Source organism: Procambarus clarkii, chromosome 27 (genome assembly GCF_040958095.1).
Source record: "Procambarus clarkii isolate CNS0578487 chromosome 27, FALCON_Pclarkii_2.0, whole genome shotgun sequence".
Classification (NCBI taxonomy): domain Eukaryota; kingdom Metazoa; phylum Arthropoda; class Malacostraca; order Decapoda; family Cambaridae; genus Procambarus; species Procambarus clarkii.
In genome coordinates this window covers 40,226,776-40,243,507 of record NC_091176.1, presented here as the reverse complement: position 1 = coordinate 40,243,507, position 16,732 = coordinate 40,226,776, and the positions used below count along the sequence as shown (strand labels likewise).

General features: G+C 50.8%; 1 protein-coding gene across 1 annotated transcript in view; it reads right to left on the bottom strand.

Moving 5' to 3' along the window:
- LOC123751417 (baculoviral IAP repeat-containing protein 2-like) overlaps positions 1-16,732 on the bottom strand; it is a 229,286-nt gene that overhangs the window by 28,232 nt on the left and 184,322 nt on the right. The window lies entirely within an intron of this gene.

Below are 16,732 nucleotides of genomic sequence, written 5' to 3'. Positions count from 1 at the left end.
CGTCCACACCATGCAGCAGTAGCAGTAGAGGTCCAGTGAGAGTCCATGTTGTAGTCCATCGTGGCTAGGTATCGTCGTCCACACCATGCAGCAGCAGCAGTAGAGGTCCAGTGAGAGTCCATGTTGTAGTCCATCGTGGCTGGGTATCGTCGTCCACACCATGCAGCAGTAGCAGTAGAGGTCCAGTGAGAGTCCATGTTGTAGTCCATAGTGGCGAGGTATCGTCGTCCACACCATGCAGCAGTAGCAGTAGAGGTCCAGTGGGAGTCCATGTTGTAGTCCATCGTGGCTGGGTATCGTCGTCCACACCATGCAGCAGTACCAGTAGAGGTCCAGTGAGAGTCCATGTTGTAGTCCATCGTGGCTGGGTATCGTCGTCCACACCATGCAGCAGTAGCAGTAGAGGTCCAGTGGGAGTCCATGTTGTAGTCCATCGTGGCTGGGTATCGTCGTCCACACCTTGCAGCAGTAGCAGTAGAGGTCCAGTGGGAGTCCATGTTGTAGTCCATCGTGGCTGGGTATCGTCGTCCACACCATGCAGCAGTAGCAGTAGAGGTCCAGTGAGAGTCCATGTTGTAGTCCATCGTGGCTAGGTATCGTCGTCCACACCATGCAGCAGTAGCAGTAGAGGTCCAGTGGGAGTCCATGTTGTAGTCCATCGTGGCTGGGTATCGTCGTCCACACCATGCAGCAGTAGCAGTAGAGGTCCAGTGAGAGTCCATGTTGTAGTCCATCGTGGCTAGGTATCGTCGTCCACACCATGCAGCAGTAGCAGTAGAGGTCCAGTGAGAGTCCATGTTGTAGTCCATCGTGGCTGGGTATCGTCGTCCACACCATGCAGCAGTAGCAGTAGAGGTCCAGTGAGAGTCCATGTTGTAGTCCATCGTGGCTAGGTATCGTCGTCCACACCATGCAGCAGTAGCAGTAGAGGTCCAGTGGGAGTCCATGTTGTAGTCCATCGTGGCTGGGTATCGTCGTCCACACCATGCAGCAGTAGCAGTAGAGGTCCAGTGGGAGTCCATGTTGTAGTCCATCGTGGCTGGGTATCGTCGTCCACACCATGCAGCAGTAGCAGTAGAGGTCCAGTGAGAGTCCATGTTGTAGTCCATCGTGGCTGGGTATCGTCGTCCACACCATGCAGCAGTAGCAGTAGAGGTCCAGTGGGAGTCCATGTTGTAGTCCATCGTGGCTGGGTATCGTCGTCCACACCATGCAGCAGTAGCAGTAGAGGTCCAGTGAGAGTCCATGTTGTAGTCCATCGTGGCTGGGTATCGTCGAAACTCTCTGGGGTCACCAATGTAACGTACGGTTATGTTACGTTGTTGGGTAGATTAGATACTCATTGTTTAGTGAATTTCCATATTTATTTAGTAGTCTTGATAACAGTAGTCGGTTGGTGGCGTTGTCGTAAACGTTGAGCTTGGAGCAGAGCAGAGAGCTGAGTGAGGCCGGAGTCGCGGACCTCTATGTGGGAGAGCGTGGCAGCTCGATTGGGAATTGAGTGTCTGAACTTGGGGAGCGAGAGCGTTGTAGCTGGATGTGGTCGTAGTCTGCTGTCTGGTCTGTGTCAAAGCTGTAGCGTCTTGGGGTCGATTAGAACTGTACACGCCGAGTGCTACATTGTTGACTGTGGGAATTGTACTGTCCGCTATTCCGATGATGATGATGAAGATTAAGCCACCCAAGAGGTGGCACGGGCATGAATAGCCCGTAAGTGGTACAATTTTTGTTTTCTCAGTTTTCTCAGAAACCCAAATTTCTTTTTGAAATTTGGAAAAATATATAAATTCAGCAAAACGTTATATATATATATATATATATATATATATATATATATATATATATATATATATATATATATATATATATATATATATATATATATATATATTAAATATATATAATAAATATATAAATATATAAATATAAGTATATAAATATATATATAATATATATGTCGTACCTAGTAGCCAGAACGCACTTCTCTGCCTACTATGCAAGGCCCGATTTGCCTAATAAGCCAAGTTTTCATGAATTGTTTTTCGACTACCTAACCTAACCTAACCTAACTTTTTCGGCTACCAAACCTAACCTAACCTAACCTATAAAGATATATATATATATATATATATATATATATATATATATATATATATATATATATATATATATATATATATATATATATATATATATATATATATATATTAGTATATTTTGGTAGCAGTCTTTCCTGTAGACATATATTATTAAATATGACCGAAAAAGTAAGATTAATAATTCTAACACGAATTTTCTCAATCTTTCGTACATTACGCTTCACTGTTGGAGGTAAATCAAAAATCAATTCTCCAAAATTCATTTTTATTTCTAGTCTGACGCAACACGGGCGCGTCAGACTTTTTGATTTACCTCCAACAGTGAAGCATAATGTACGAAAGATTGAGAAAATTCGTGTTAGAATTATTAATCTTACTTTTTCGGTCATATTTAATAATATATATATATATATGTGTGTGTATATCACGAAAATAAACACGTGATTAAGAATGTGACAATGTCAGACCACGGAGGAAAATGAAACAGGAATTTCCTTAAGTACTTTCGTATATTAAATACATCTTCAGAAGACGATTCCTTCTGAAAATGTATTTAATATACGAAAGTACTTACGGAGATTCCTGTTTCATTTTCCTCCGTGGTCTGACATTGTCTCATATATATATATATATATATATATATATATATATATATATATATATATATATATATATATATATATATATATATATATATATATATATATATATATATATATATATATATATATATATATATATATATATATATATATGTCGTACCTAGTAGCCAGAACGCACTTCTCAGACTACTATGCATGGCCCGATTTGCCTAATAAGCCAAGTTTTCCTGAATTAATATATTTTCTCTAATTGTTTTCTTATGAAATGATAAAGCTACCCATTTCATTATGTATGAGGTAAATTTTTTTTTATTGGAGTTAAAATTAACGTAGATATATGACCGAACCTAACCAACCCTACCTAACCTAACCTAACCTATCTTTATAGGTTATGTTAGGTTAGGTAGCTGAAAAAGTTAGGTTAGGTTAGGTTAGGTAGGTTAGGTAGTCGAAAAACAATTAATTCATGAAAACTTGGCTTATTAGGCAAATCGGGCCTTGCATAGTAGGCAGAGAAGTGCCTTCTGGCTACTAGGTACGACATATATATATATATATATATATATATATATATATATATATATATATATATATATATATATATATATATATATATATATATATATATATATATATATATATATAGGCACTCGAGGCACAGTGAAGTTAACGACATCATCAAGAGGAGCCTCACCACAGCTGGATGCCCAGCTGAAAGAGAGCCCCGTTACCTAACGCCCCGTAATTCTGATGCTCTTATTGATCGCCCGGATGGTATCACAGTGAACCCCTGGAAAAATGGCAAGCAGTTGGTATGGGACTACACGTGCATATCAACCCTGGCTAACACCTACATTAACCTCAGTGTTGCACAACCAGGTGGCGCTGCCACCCACAGGGAAGCAGCCAAATCCCGTAAGTATAGAGAACTGGATCACCACTACAATTTTGTCCCCATTGCTTCTGAGACACTCGGCGCCTGGGGTAAAAGTGCTACCAGTTTTTTGAAGGAACTGGGTTCTAGGCTCATTGAAACAACAAGGGACCCAAGAGCTGCAAGCTTTCTTTTCCAGCGCCTCAGTGTGGCGATACAGAGGGGAAATGCGCACTGCATCCAGGGTTCCTGCCCGCCATCTGAGGAGCTGGAGGAACTCGACAACCTATGACAACCATCTTTGTAGCCCATATGTAACTCCTTTTTTGTAACAAAGTTCAAATAAAGTAAATATATATGTGTACATACAAAAGAATGGGGGTGGTAGGAGAAGATAATATTAGTGTTCAGTGAGAAACCACAAGGTCTCCTCTGAATACTTTTTATTTTCTTCTCCGAGGCTATGGGTATATATATATATATATATATATATATATATATATATATATTATTAAATATGACCGAAAAAGTAAGATTAATAATTCTAACACGAATTTTCTCAATCTTTCGTACATTATGCTTCACTGTTGGAGGTAAATCGAAAATCAATTCTCCAAAATTCATTTTTATTTCTAGTCTGACGCGACACGGGCGCGTTTCGTAAAACTTATTACATTTTCAAAGACTTCACAAATACACAACTGATTAGAACTTGCGTTTCCCTGATTTTATATCTACATTTGAGTGAGGTGGGAAGGGTGATGTGGCATTACATTTGAGTGAGGTGGGAAGGATGATGTGGCATTAACACAAGACAGAACACTAGAGGATATTAATAGGGTATTAAAAGTATCAACACAAGACAGAACAGAAACAATGGGTATTGAATAGAAGTGTTTGTAGAAAGCCTATTGGTCCATATTTCTTGATGCTTCTATATTGGAGCGGAGTCTTGAGGTGGGTAGAATATAGTTGTGCAATAATTGGCTGTTGATTGCTGGTGTTGACTTCTTGATGTGTAGTGCCTCGCAAACGTCAAGCCGCCTGCTATCGCTGTATCTATCGATGATTTCTGTGTTGTTTACTAGGATTTCTCTGGCGATGGTTTGGTTATGGGAAGAGATTATATGTTCCTTAATGGAGCCCTGTTGTTTATGCATCGTTAAACGCCTAGAAAGAGATGTTGTTGTCTTGCCTATATACTGGGTTTTTTGGAGCTTACAGCTCCATATATATATATATATATATATATATATATATATATATATATATATATATATATATATATATATATATATATATATATATGCAGAATAACCACATATGAAAAATAGAAAATGCTTTGTGCAAAAAAATGCAAAAAATTGATGAGCATTTTCTATTTTTCATATGTGGTTATTCTGCATACTTGGATCAGTGTTTTTGTGATCATTGTTGCATATATATATATATATATATATATATATATTAAATATATATAATAAATATATAAATATATAAATATAAGTATATAAATATATATATAATATATATGTCGTACCTAGTAGCCAGAACGCACTTCTCTGCCTACTATGCAAGGCCCGATTTGCCTAATAAGCCAAGTTTTCATGAATTGTTTTTCGACTACCTAACCTAACCTAACCTAACTTTTTCGGCTACCAAACCTAACCTAACCTAACCTATAAAGATAGCTTAGGTTAGGTAGGGTTGGTTAGGTTCGGGCATATATCTACGTTAATTTTAACTCCAATAAAAAAAATTGACCTCATACATAATGAAATGGGTAGCTTTATCATTTCATAAGAAAAAAATTAGAGAAAATATGTCAATTCAGGAAAACTTGGCTTATTAGGCAAATCGGGCCTTGCATAGTAGGCCGAGAATTGCGTTCTGGCTACTAGGTACGACATTATATATATATATATATATATATATATATATATATATATATATATATATATATATATATATATATATATATATATATATATATATATATATATATATTATATATATATATATATATATATATATATATATATATATATATATATATATATATATATATATATATATATATAATATATATAAACCTCACTGTCCTGACATTGGACAGTGAGGTTCTACTCCTTGATATGTTGGTTACACAGACTCTCACGCTCGCGGACTCTGACGCTCGCGGACTCTCACGCTGCAATAACCACGTTGATACCACCCCCAAAGAGCCGGGGGTTTAGTTAATGCAAACTATAACGTAAGTTATTTTTCCAGATAGCCTAGTTTAAGTTAGTTTATCCAAAGTTACCGAAAGTTTTCCTTGTTCAAAATTAACAATATCTAGTACTATATCATAGCCAATAAATTTTTATGACGTATTAGAACATTGTTGCATCCTGTCAGGAGGAGTTAAAACTTGTTCGAACGTTGAAGTTCTTGAACTTGAATCGGACGTCAAACTTACCCGCCAAACGTGGTGTGTTTTGGTGGGTAATAGCTATTAAAACACCAATACACTCATAGACAAGTTGAAGTGCCACGTCGTCGAGGCGTCAACACCTTATGATGGTGTTTGACGCGTCCAGAGCAGCCAGACAAACGACCCAACCACAGTGAAATTCTCTATCATCGTCTGCCGTAAATCATTCTTTCTCGTGCACCAATTAGTCCCCAACACGTATGATGAAACGTTCCACGGTTGATCACTGGCTGCAGGCGTCTGCTTCACCACAATCATTCCTCATTCTCGTTCGAGCAGCCATAGAGCTGAGCCGCAGAGAGCTCAGCCTTGACTGTAGGCAATTTCTTTCTCTCTCTCTCTCTCTCTCTCTCTCTCTCTCTCTCTCTCTCTCTCTCTCTCTGAGTTGGCCATTAATCTCACTATCTGTTCCACAGCGCGCGTGGGATAGATAGATAGATAGATAGATAGAGAGAGAGAGAGAGAGTGTAGTGTATACCTCCTGGTTTACCTTTTTGGTATATCAAGATGTATACCCAGTGTCAAGGAGAATTAAATGAGTCTTAATAACCAGCTCGCGCATGTCAGACCTTACAACCAACACAATATCAAGCTTGGGCTAATAAGGGGTCACAAGGTCAATACATCTGCGTACCAAATAAGACTGAATTAACAGCACTTATAAATAACAGGTACTGAGACGTTTTTAAAGTCAGACGCCCAACACCCACACACACACACACACACACACACACCCAACACACACACATCTGGAAATGAGAGAATTGACGACGCTTCGGTCCGTTCTGGATTATTACACGCCCTAAAAATCGTCCAGGACGGACCGAAACGTCGGCAATTTTTTTTTTTCAAGAATGTGGTCAATTCTCAACCTCGCTATTTTGACTAATTGTTCCCGAAGAGGCATCAAATGGTTGAAGAAATAATACCTGTGACTGATTATTTGTGATTTATATTTGGGTTATTTCATATCAATTTATATTTTTAAAACTACGATTTGCTCTGTACAGAAAAAATAAAACTTGTACTAGTGTTCTCTACCAACAGGAAAATTCTAGGAAAGAATATCAGCAACTAGTCATCCCCTCCAAATTTAATTTTTTTTTTTTTTTTTTAGAAAGATAATTCTGTTACCCCTCAAGTTAGAAATAGTACAAGAGAGTTAAAGCTTCGTCGATTATATTTTTCCCAAAGTTACATTCCAACTTGTGTCTCGCTGATGAGGTAAAGTTATTATCAAAAAAGTTACACGAGGCAGCCAAGGGTTAAATGTGCAGTACCGCCGAGTGGGTCTTGTTAGTGATTTTCGTTAATAATTTGTCTCCGAACTTCTCTCCCTAACTATCGCTGGTTCTGTCCATAGTTGCAACAGTCTTCGTCAAAAGCTGATTACTTAATTGTCATAACATGAGGTGCATATAAGACATGGTGGACACAAGTTGTCATAACATGAGGTGCATATAAGACATGGTGGACACAAGTTGTCATAACATGAGGTGCATATAAGACATGGTGGACACAAGTTGTCATAACATGAGGTGCATATAAGACATGGTGGACACAAGTTGTCATAACATGAGGTGCATATAAGACATGGTGGACACAAGTTGTCATAACATGAGGTGCATATAAGACATGGTGGACACAAGTTGTCATAACATGAGGTGCATATAAGACATGGTGGACACAAGTTGAAAACCACGAAAATGTAAGTTTAATTGCTAACTTTTTTGCAGTTTTAGTGATTTCCTTATTATAATAGAGCAATTTTATTTATATCTTAATTATAATTGACATTTGCAACATGTCTCTCCCTATTTTTTATATGTTCGTATTTACGAAGTTTTTCATTTATATTTTTATTTTCCAATTTTTCTATTTCATTGGATTTGTCAGAAGAATTTTTTTTTCTAAATTATCTAATTTCATCATGCTTTACATGATCCATTGCAGTGCATCCTATCTTATCGCATATGTCTCATCGAAAAGGGGCCCCTGTCTCCTTCTGTGAGAGTCGTTATCTCTCTTAATCTCCATTCTCACTATTATCTTCGATATGGCTGGATATCTCTCTCTCTCTCTCTCCTCTTCCCACATCCCCTTCAAAATTATCTTCGTCTGGCCATAAATTTTATTCGTGGTTTATGTTATCTCTTGAAAATATTTTTTACCTAACTATGTTCTCCTGTTGGCCTTCTGTGTTACATCACCATATATAGCAATGGTTCGCCTTTACAAAACACGCGGGCGGTAGTATAACGTTGGATCGCCTTTGCAAAACTCACGGGCGGTAGTAAACGATGGCTCACCTTTACAGAACTCGCGGGCAGTAGTATAATAGTCACTCACCTTTACAAAGCTTGCGAGCAGTAATAAACGATCGATCGCCTTTACAAAATTCGCTGGCGGTAGTATAACGGTGGCTCGACTTTACAAAACTTGCGGGCGGTAGTATAACGATGGCTCGACTTTACAAATCTTGCAGGCGGTGGTATAACAGTGGCTCGCCTTTACAAAACTCGCGGGCAGTAATGAACGATGACTTGCCTTTACAAAACTCGCGGACAGTAGTATAACGATGGCTCGCCTTTACAAAACTTGCGAGCGGTAATAAACGATGGTTCGCCTTTACAAAACTTGCGAGCGGTAGTATAACGGTGGCTCGCCTTTACAGAACTTGCGAGTGGTAATAAACGATGGTTCACCTTTACAAAACTTGCGAGCAGTAGTAAACGATGGCTCGCCTTAACAAAACTTGCGAGCGGTACTTGCGAGCGGTAGTAAACGATGGCTCGCCTTTACAAAACTTGCGAGTGGTAGTAAACGATGGCTCGTCTTAACAAAACTTGCGAGCGGTAGTAAACGATGGCTCGTCTTAACAAAACTTGCGAGCGGTAGTAAACGATTGCTCGCCTTTACAAAACTTGCGAGTGGTAGTAAACGATGGCTCGTCTTAACAAAACTTGCGAGCGGTAGTAAACGATGGCTCGTCTTAACAAAACTTGCGAGCGGTAGTAAACGATGGCTCGTCTTAACAAAACTTGCGAGCGGTAGTAAACGATGGCTCGCCTTTACAAAACTTGCGAGCGGTAGTAAACGATGGCTCGTCTTAACAAAACTTGCGAGCGGTAGTAAACGATGGCTCGCCTTTACAAAACTTGCGAGCGGTAGTAAACGATGGCTCGTCTTTACAAAACTTGCGAGCGGTAGTAAACGATGGCTCGCCTTTACAGAACTTGCGAGTGGTAATAAACGATGGTTCTCGCCTATACAAAACTCGCGTGCAGTAGAATAGCGCTCACAATCTCGACTTTCTATCCAAAATCACGTCGCCCAAGTCGGTATTCGTCTTCTGCTGGGGAAGACGGTTCTTAGCATTCACATAGCGAAGTCATTTTTGGCTCTTCCCCCTCTTCGTGACCTGAGATGAATGGCTCTTCACCTTCGAACTGGCCGTTTTGAACATCATATCTATCCACGCAATAAATTCAGTGGACGTAATTATGGTATACTTGTCGAACCATAGTATCTGGGTTTGCAGGAAATCTTGGTTGTTTAGCAGTCTCCGGAAGTGTGTGAACTCAGACGAGTCACCAAGACTGATGTTCTCAAGAACAATGCAGGCGCGGAAGGTGGTGGTGTTCTTTTTGTCCCGAAGTTCCCAAAGGATGTTGGAATTAGGGTTTTTGCTGTCGGTAACCTCGGAGGTTAACCTCAAGAACTTTGTATCTACTACGGTCTTCGAGGGTTGTGAAGTGACTTCTTCCATCCACGCGGCGTCGTCCTCTTCCACCCCCTCGGCGTCGTCCTCTTCCACCCCCACGGCGTCGTCCTCTTCCACCCCCTCGGCGTCGTCCTCTTCCACCCCCTCGGCTTCGTCATCCTGGACCCCCGCGGCTTCGTCATCCTGGACCCCCGCGGCGTCGTCCTCTTCCACCCCCGCGGCGTCGTCATCCTGGACCCCCGCGGCGTCGTCATCCTGGACCCCCTCGGCGTCGCCCTCTTCCACCCCCTCGGCTTCGTCATCCTGGACCCCCGCGGCGTCGTCATCCTGGACCCCCGCGGCGTCGTCATCCTGGACCCCCGGGGCGTCGTCATCCTGGACCCCCGCGGCGTCGTCATCCTGGACCCCCGCGGCGTCGTCCTCTTCCACCCCCGCGGCGTCGTCCTCTTCCACCCCCGCGGCGTCGTCATCCTGGACCCCCGCGGCGTCGTCATCCTGGACCCCCTCGGCGTCGTCATCCTGGACCCCCGGGGCGTCGTCATCCTGGACCCCCGGGGCGTCGTCATCCTGGACCCCCGCGGCGTCGTCATCCTGGACCCCCGCGGCGTCGTCCTCTTCCACCCCCGCGGCGTCGTCATCCTGGACCCCCTCGGCGTCGTCCTCTTCCACCCCCTCGTCGTCGTCATCCTGGACCCCCGCGGCGTCGTCATCCTGGACCCCCTCGGCGTCGCCCTCTTCCACCCCCTCGGCGTCGTCATCCTGGACCCCCGCGGCGTCGTCATCCTGGACCCCCGCGGCGTCGTCATCCTGGACCCCCGGGGCGTCGTCATCCTGGACCCCCGGGGCGTCGTCATCCTGGACCCCCGCGGCGTCGTCATCCTGGACCCCCGCGGCGTCGTCATCCTGGACCCCCGGGGCGTCGTCATCCTGAACCCCCGCGGCGTCGTCATCCTGGACCCCCGCGGCGTCGTCATCCTGGACCCCCGCGGCGTCGTCATCCTGGACCCCCGCGGCGTCGTCATCCTGGACCCCCGCGGCGTCGTCATCCTGGACCCCCGCGGCGTCGTCATCCTGGACCCCCTCGGCGTCGTCATCCTGGACCCCCGCGGCGTCGTCATCCTGGACCCCCGCGGCGTCGTCATCCTGGACCACCGCGGCGTCGTCATCCTGGACCCCCGGGGCGTCGTCATCCTGGACCCCCGGGGCGTCGTCATCCTGGACCCCCGCGGCGTCGTCATCCTGGACCCCCGCGGCGTCGTCCTCACCCACCCCTGCGGCGTCGTCATCCTGGACCCCCGCGGCGTCGTCATCCTGGACCCCCGCGGCGTCGTCATCCTGGACCCCCTCGGCGTCGTCATCCTGGACCCCCTCGGCGTCGTCATCCTGGACCCCCGCGGCGTCGTCATCCTGGACCCCCGCGGCGTCGTCATCCTGGACCCCCTCGGCGTCGTCATCCTGAACCCCCGCGGCGTCGTCATCCTGGACCCCCTCGGCGTCGTCATCCTGAACCCCCGGGGCGTCGTCATCCTGGACCCCCGCGGCGTCGTCATCCTGAACCCCCGGGGCGTCGTCATCCTGGACCCTCGCGGCGTCGTCATCCTGGACCCTCGCGGCGTCGTCATCCTGGACCCCCGCGGCGTCGTCATCCTGGACCCTCGCGGCGTCGTCATCCTGAACCCCCGGGGCGTCGTCATCCTGGACCCTCGCGGCGTCGTCATCCTGGACCCCCGCGGCGTCGTCATCCTGGACCCCCGCGGCGTCGTCATCCTGGACCCCCGGGGCGTCGTCATCCTGGACCCCCGCGGCGTCGTCATCCTGGACCCCCGCGGCGTCGTCATCCTGGACCCCCGCGGCGTCGTCATCCTGGACCCCCGCGGCGTCGTCATCCTGGACCCCCTCGGCGTCGTCATCCTGGACCCCCGCGGCGTCGTCATCCTGGACCCCCGCGGCGTCGTCATCCTGGACCCCCGCGGCGTCGTCATCCTGGACCCCCGCGGCGTCGTCATCCTGGACCCCCGCGGCGTCGTCATCCTGGACCCCCGCGGCGTCGTCCTCTTCCACCCCCGCGGCGTCGTCATCCTGGACCCCCGCGGCGTCGTCATCCTGGACCCCCTCGGCGTCGTCATCCTGGACCCCCGGGGCGTCGTCATCCTGGACCCTCGCGGCGTCGTCATCCTGGACCCCCGGGGCGTCGTCATCCTGGACCCCCGGGGCGTCGTCATCCTGGACCCCCGGGGCGTCGTCATCCTGGACCCCCGGGGCGTCGTCATCCTGGACCCTCGCGGCGTCGTCATCCTGGACCCCCTCGGCGTCGTCATCCTGAACCCCCGGGGCGTCGTCATCCTGGACCCTCGCGGCGTCGTCATCCTGGACCCCCGCGGCGTCGTCATCCTGGAACCCCGCGGCGTCGTCATCCTGGACCCCCTCGGCGTCGTCATCCTGGACCCCCTCTGCGTCGTCATCCTGGACCCCCGGGGCGTCGTCATCCTGGACCCCCGGGGCGTCGTCATCCTGGACCCTCGCGGCGTCGTCATCCTGGACCCCCTCGGCGTCGTCATCCTGAACCCCCGGGGCGTCGTCATCCTGGACCCTCGCGGCGTCGTCATCCTGGACCCCCGCGGCGTCGTCATCCTGGACCCCCGCGGCGTCGTCATCCTGGACCCCCGCGGCGTCGTCATCCTGGACCCCCGCGGCGTCGTCATCCTGGACCCCCGCGGCGTCGTCATCCTGGACCCCCGCGGCGTCGTCATCCTGGACCCCCGCGGCGTCGTCATCCTGGACCCCCGCGGCGTCGTCATCCTGGACCCCCGCGGCGTCGTCATCCTGGACCCCCGCGGCGTCGTCATCCTGGACCCCCGGGGCGTCGTCATCCTGGACCCCCGGGGCGTCGTCATCCTGGACCCCCGGGGCGTCGTCATCCTGGACCCCCTCGGCGTCGTCATCCTGGACCCCCGCGGCGTCGTCATTCTGGACCTCGTCAGCGTCGTCATCCTGGACCCCCGCGGCGTCGTCATCCTGGACCCCCGCGGCGTCGTCATCCTGGACCCCGACGGCGTCGTCATCCTGAACCCCGACGGCGTCGTCATCCTGGACCCCCGCGGCGTCGTCATCCTGGACCCCCGCGGCGTCGTCATCCTGGACCCCGACGGCGTCGTCATCCTGGACCCCGACGGCGTCGTCATCCTGGACCCTCGCGGCGTCGTCATCCTGGACCCCCGGGGCGTCGTCATCCTGGACCCCCGCGGCGTCGTCATCCTGAACCCCCTCGGCGTCGTCATCCTGGACCCCCTCGGCGTCGTCATCCTGGACCCCCGGGGCGTCGTCATCCTGGACCCCCGGGGCGTCGTCATCCTGGACCCCCGGGGCGTCGTCATCCTGGACCCCCGGGGTGTCGTCATCCTGGACCCCCTCGGCGTCGTCATCCTGGACCCCCGCGGCGTCGTCATCCTGAACCCCCTGGGCGTCGTCATCCTGGACCCCTGGGCGTCGTCATCCTCGACCCCCGCGGCGTCGTCATCCTGGACCCCCGCGGCGTCGTCATCCTGGACCCCGACGGCGTCGTCATCCTGGACCCCGACGGCGTCGTCATCCTGGACCCCCGCGGCGTCGTCATCCTGGACCCCCGCGGCGTCGTCATCCTGGACCCCCGGGGCGTCGTCATCCTGGACCCCCGCGGCGTCGTCATCCTGGACCCCCGCGGCGTCGTCATCCTGGACCCCCGCGGCGTCGTCATCCTGGACCCCCGCGGCGTCGTCATCCTGGACCCCCGCGGCGTCGTCATCCTGGACCCCCGCGGCGTCGTCATCCTGGACCCCCACGGCGTCGTCATCCTGGACCCCGACGGCGTCGTCATCCTGGACCCCCGCGGCGTCGTCATCCTGGACCCCGACGGCGTCGTCATCCTGGACCTCGACGGCGTCGTCATCCTGGACCCCTGGGGCGTCGTCATCCTGGACCCCTGGGGCGTCGTCATCCTGAACCCCCGCGGCGTCGTCATCCTGGACCCCGACGGCGTCGTCATCCTGGACCCTCGCGGCGTCGTCATCCTGGACCCCGACGGCGTCGTCATCCTGGACCCCGACGGCGTCGTCATCCTGGACCTCGACGGCGTCGTCATCCTGGACCCCCGGGGCGTCGTCATCCTGGACCCCCGCGGCGTCGTGATCCTGAACCCCCGCGGCGTCGTCATCCTGGACCCCCGCGGCGTCGTCATCCTGGACCCCCTCGGCGTCGTCATCCTGGACCCCGACGGCGTCGTCATCCTGGACCCCCGCGGCGTCGTCCTCTTCCACCCCCGCGGCGTCGTCATCCTGGACCCCCTCGGCGTCGTCATCCTGGACCCCGACGGCGTCGTCATCCTGGACCCTCGCGGCGTCGTCATCCTGGACCCCCGGGGCGTCGTCATCCTGGACCCCCGCGGCGTCGTCATCCTGGACCCCCGCGGCGTCGTCATCCTGGACCCCCTCGGCGTCGTCATCCTGGACCCCCGCGGCGTCGTCATCCTGGACCCCCGCGGCGTCGTCATCCTGGACCCCCGCGGCGTCGTCATCCTGGACCCCCGCGGCGTCGTCATCCTGGACCCCCGCGGCGTCGTCATCCTGGACCCCCGCGGCGTCGTCATCCTGGACCCCCGCGGCGTCGTCATCCTGGACCCCCGCGGCGTCGTCATCCTGGACCCCCGCGGCGTCGTCATCCTGGACCCCCGCGGCGTCGTCATCCTGGACCCCCGCGGCGTCGTCATCCTGGACCCCCGCGGCGTCGTCATCCTGGACCCCGACGGCGTCGTCATCCTGGACCTCGACGGCGTCGTCATCCTGGACCCCCGGGGCGTCGTCATCCTGGACCCCCGCGGCGTCGTGATCCTGAACCCCCGCGGCGTCGTCATCCTGGACCCCCGCGGCGTCGTCATCCTGGACCCCCTCGGCGTCGTCATCCTGGACCCCGACGGCGTCGTCATCCTGGACCCCCGCGGCGTCGTCATCCTGGACCCCCGCGGCGTCGTCATCCTGGACCCCCGCGGCGTCGTCATCCTGGACCCCCGCGGCGTCGTCATCCTGGACCCCCGCGGCGTCGTCATCCTGGACCCCCGCGGCGTCGTCATCCTGGACCCCCGCGGCGTCGTCATCCTGGACCCCGACGGCGTTCTGTGCGGAACCTCGCATAGCGAGAACATAAACAACAAATCCGAACCAAATCACGCCGTAGGCGACGGTCATCGCGACGTCGTGCCGAACGCAGCTGCAGACGCTTGCCACGTCGTGGGTCAGCTGGTTCAGGCGCTTGAAGGAGGACACGACCGGGAACCACATGCCCGTGCAGGGCACCTGCAGGTCCCGGGGCACCACCCGCCATACCAGCGGCAGGTTGGCCAACCACGCCCAGAGGACGCTCACGTAGGTTCCTGGAGGCTTCTTCCCGGCGCCCCAGACCAGGAGGGTACTAGCCCCATCCCAGAGCCAGGTGACGAGGCTGGTGTGACGGTGTGCTTGCTGCAGGTCCTGGTACACCTGGTTCACGCGGGTGTAGTGCCACGCCACCAGGTACTCCAGGCACAGCCAACTGGCGGTAGCGAAGCTTAATGCAAGTTGAGACTTTGTGGGCATCATGTTGCGTAAGAGATGATTTTGTATTTTGTTAGCGATTATACTATTTCACTACAGGAAATAGGTGTGGCGTTTACAGGTGAAAGTGGGTTGGTCCTTCCCACGTCTGTCTGTCGTACCGTCTCTCTCTCGTACTGTCTCTCGTGAACCATCTCTCCTGAACCATCTCTCTTGAACCGTCTGTCGTACCGTCTCTCTCTCGTACTGCCTCTCGTGAACCATCTCTCCTGAACCATCTCTCTTGAACCGTCTGTCGTACCGTCTCTCTCTCGTACTGCCTCTCGTGAACCATCTCTCCTGAACCATCTCTCTTGAACCGTCTGTCGTACCGTCTCTCTCTCGTACTGTCTCTCTGGAACCATCTCTCGTGAACCATCTCTCTTGAACCGTCTGTCGTACCGTCTCTCTCTCGTACTGTCTTCCTGGTACCGTCTCACTGGTACCGTCTCACTGGTACCGTCTCTCTCGTACCGTCTCTCTCGTACCGTCTCATTGGTACCGTCTCACTGTTACCGTCTCTGTCGTTCCGTCTCTTTGATACCGTGTCTCTCAATTATCTCTATCTATACCTCCATGTTTTTTACTCCTGTCTATTGCTTCATGTGTGTGTACTTACCTAGCAGCAGTCACCTAGTTGTGTTTGCGGGGGTTGAGCTCTGGCTCTTTGGTCCCACCTCTCAACTGTCAATCAACTAGTGTACAGATTCCTGAGCCTACTGGGATCTGTAATATCTTTATTTGAAACTGTGTATGGAGTCAGCCTCCACCACATCACTGCCTAATGCATTCCATTTACTAACTACTCTGACACTGAAAAAGTTCTTTCTAATGTCTCTGTGGCTCATGTGGGTACTCAGCTTCCACCTGTGTCCCTTTGTGCGTGTGCCATCCGTTTTAAATAATCCATCCTTGTCCACCCTGTCAATTCTCCTGAGAATTTTGTATGTGGTGATCATGTCTCCTCTAGCTCTTCTGTCTTCCAGTGACGTAAGATGCAGTTCACATAGTCTGTCCTCATAACTCATGCCTCTTAGTTCTGGGACTAACCTAGTGGCATACCTCTGAACTTTTTCCAGGTTCGTTTTGTGCTTGACAAGGTACGGACTCCATGCTGGGGCTGCATACTCCAGGATTGGCCTTACATATGTGGTATACAAGGTTCTGAAGGATTCCTTACACAGGTTTCTGAAAGCAGTTCTGATGTTAGCCAGCCTCGCATAGGCCGCAGATGTTATTCTTTTGATGTGGGCTTCAGGAGACAGGTTTGGTGTGATATCAACTCCTAGATCTTTCTCTCTGTCCGTTTCGTGAAGGACTTCATCTCCCATTCGGTATCGAGTGACTGGCCTCCTAG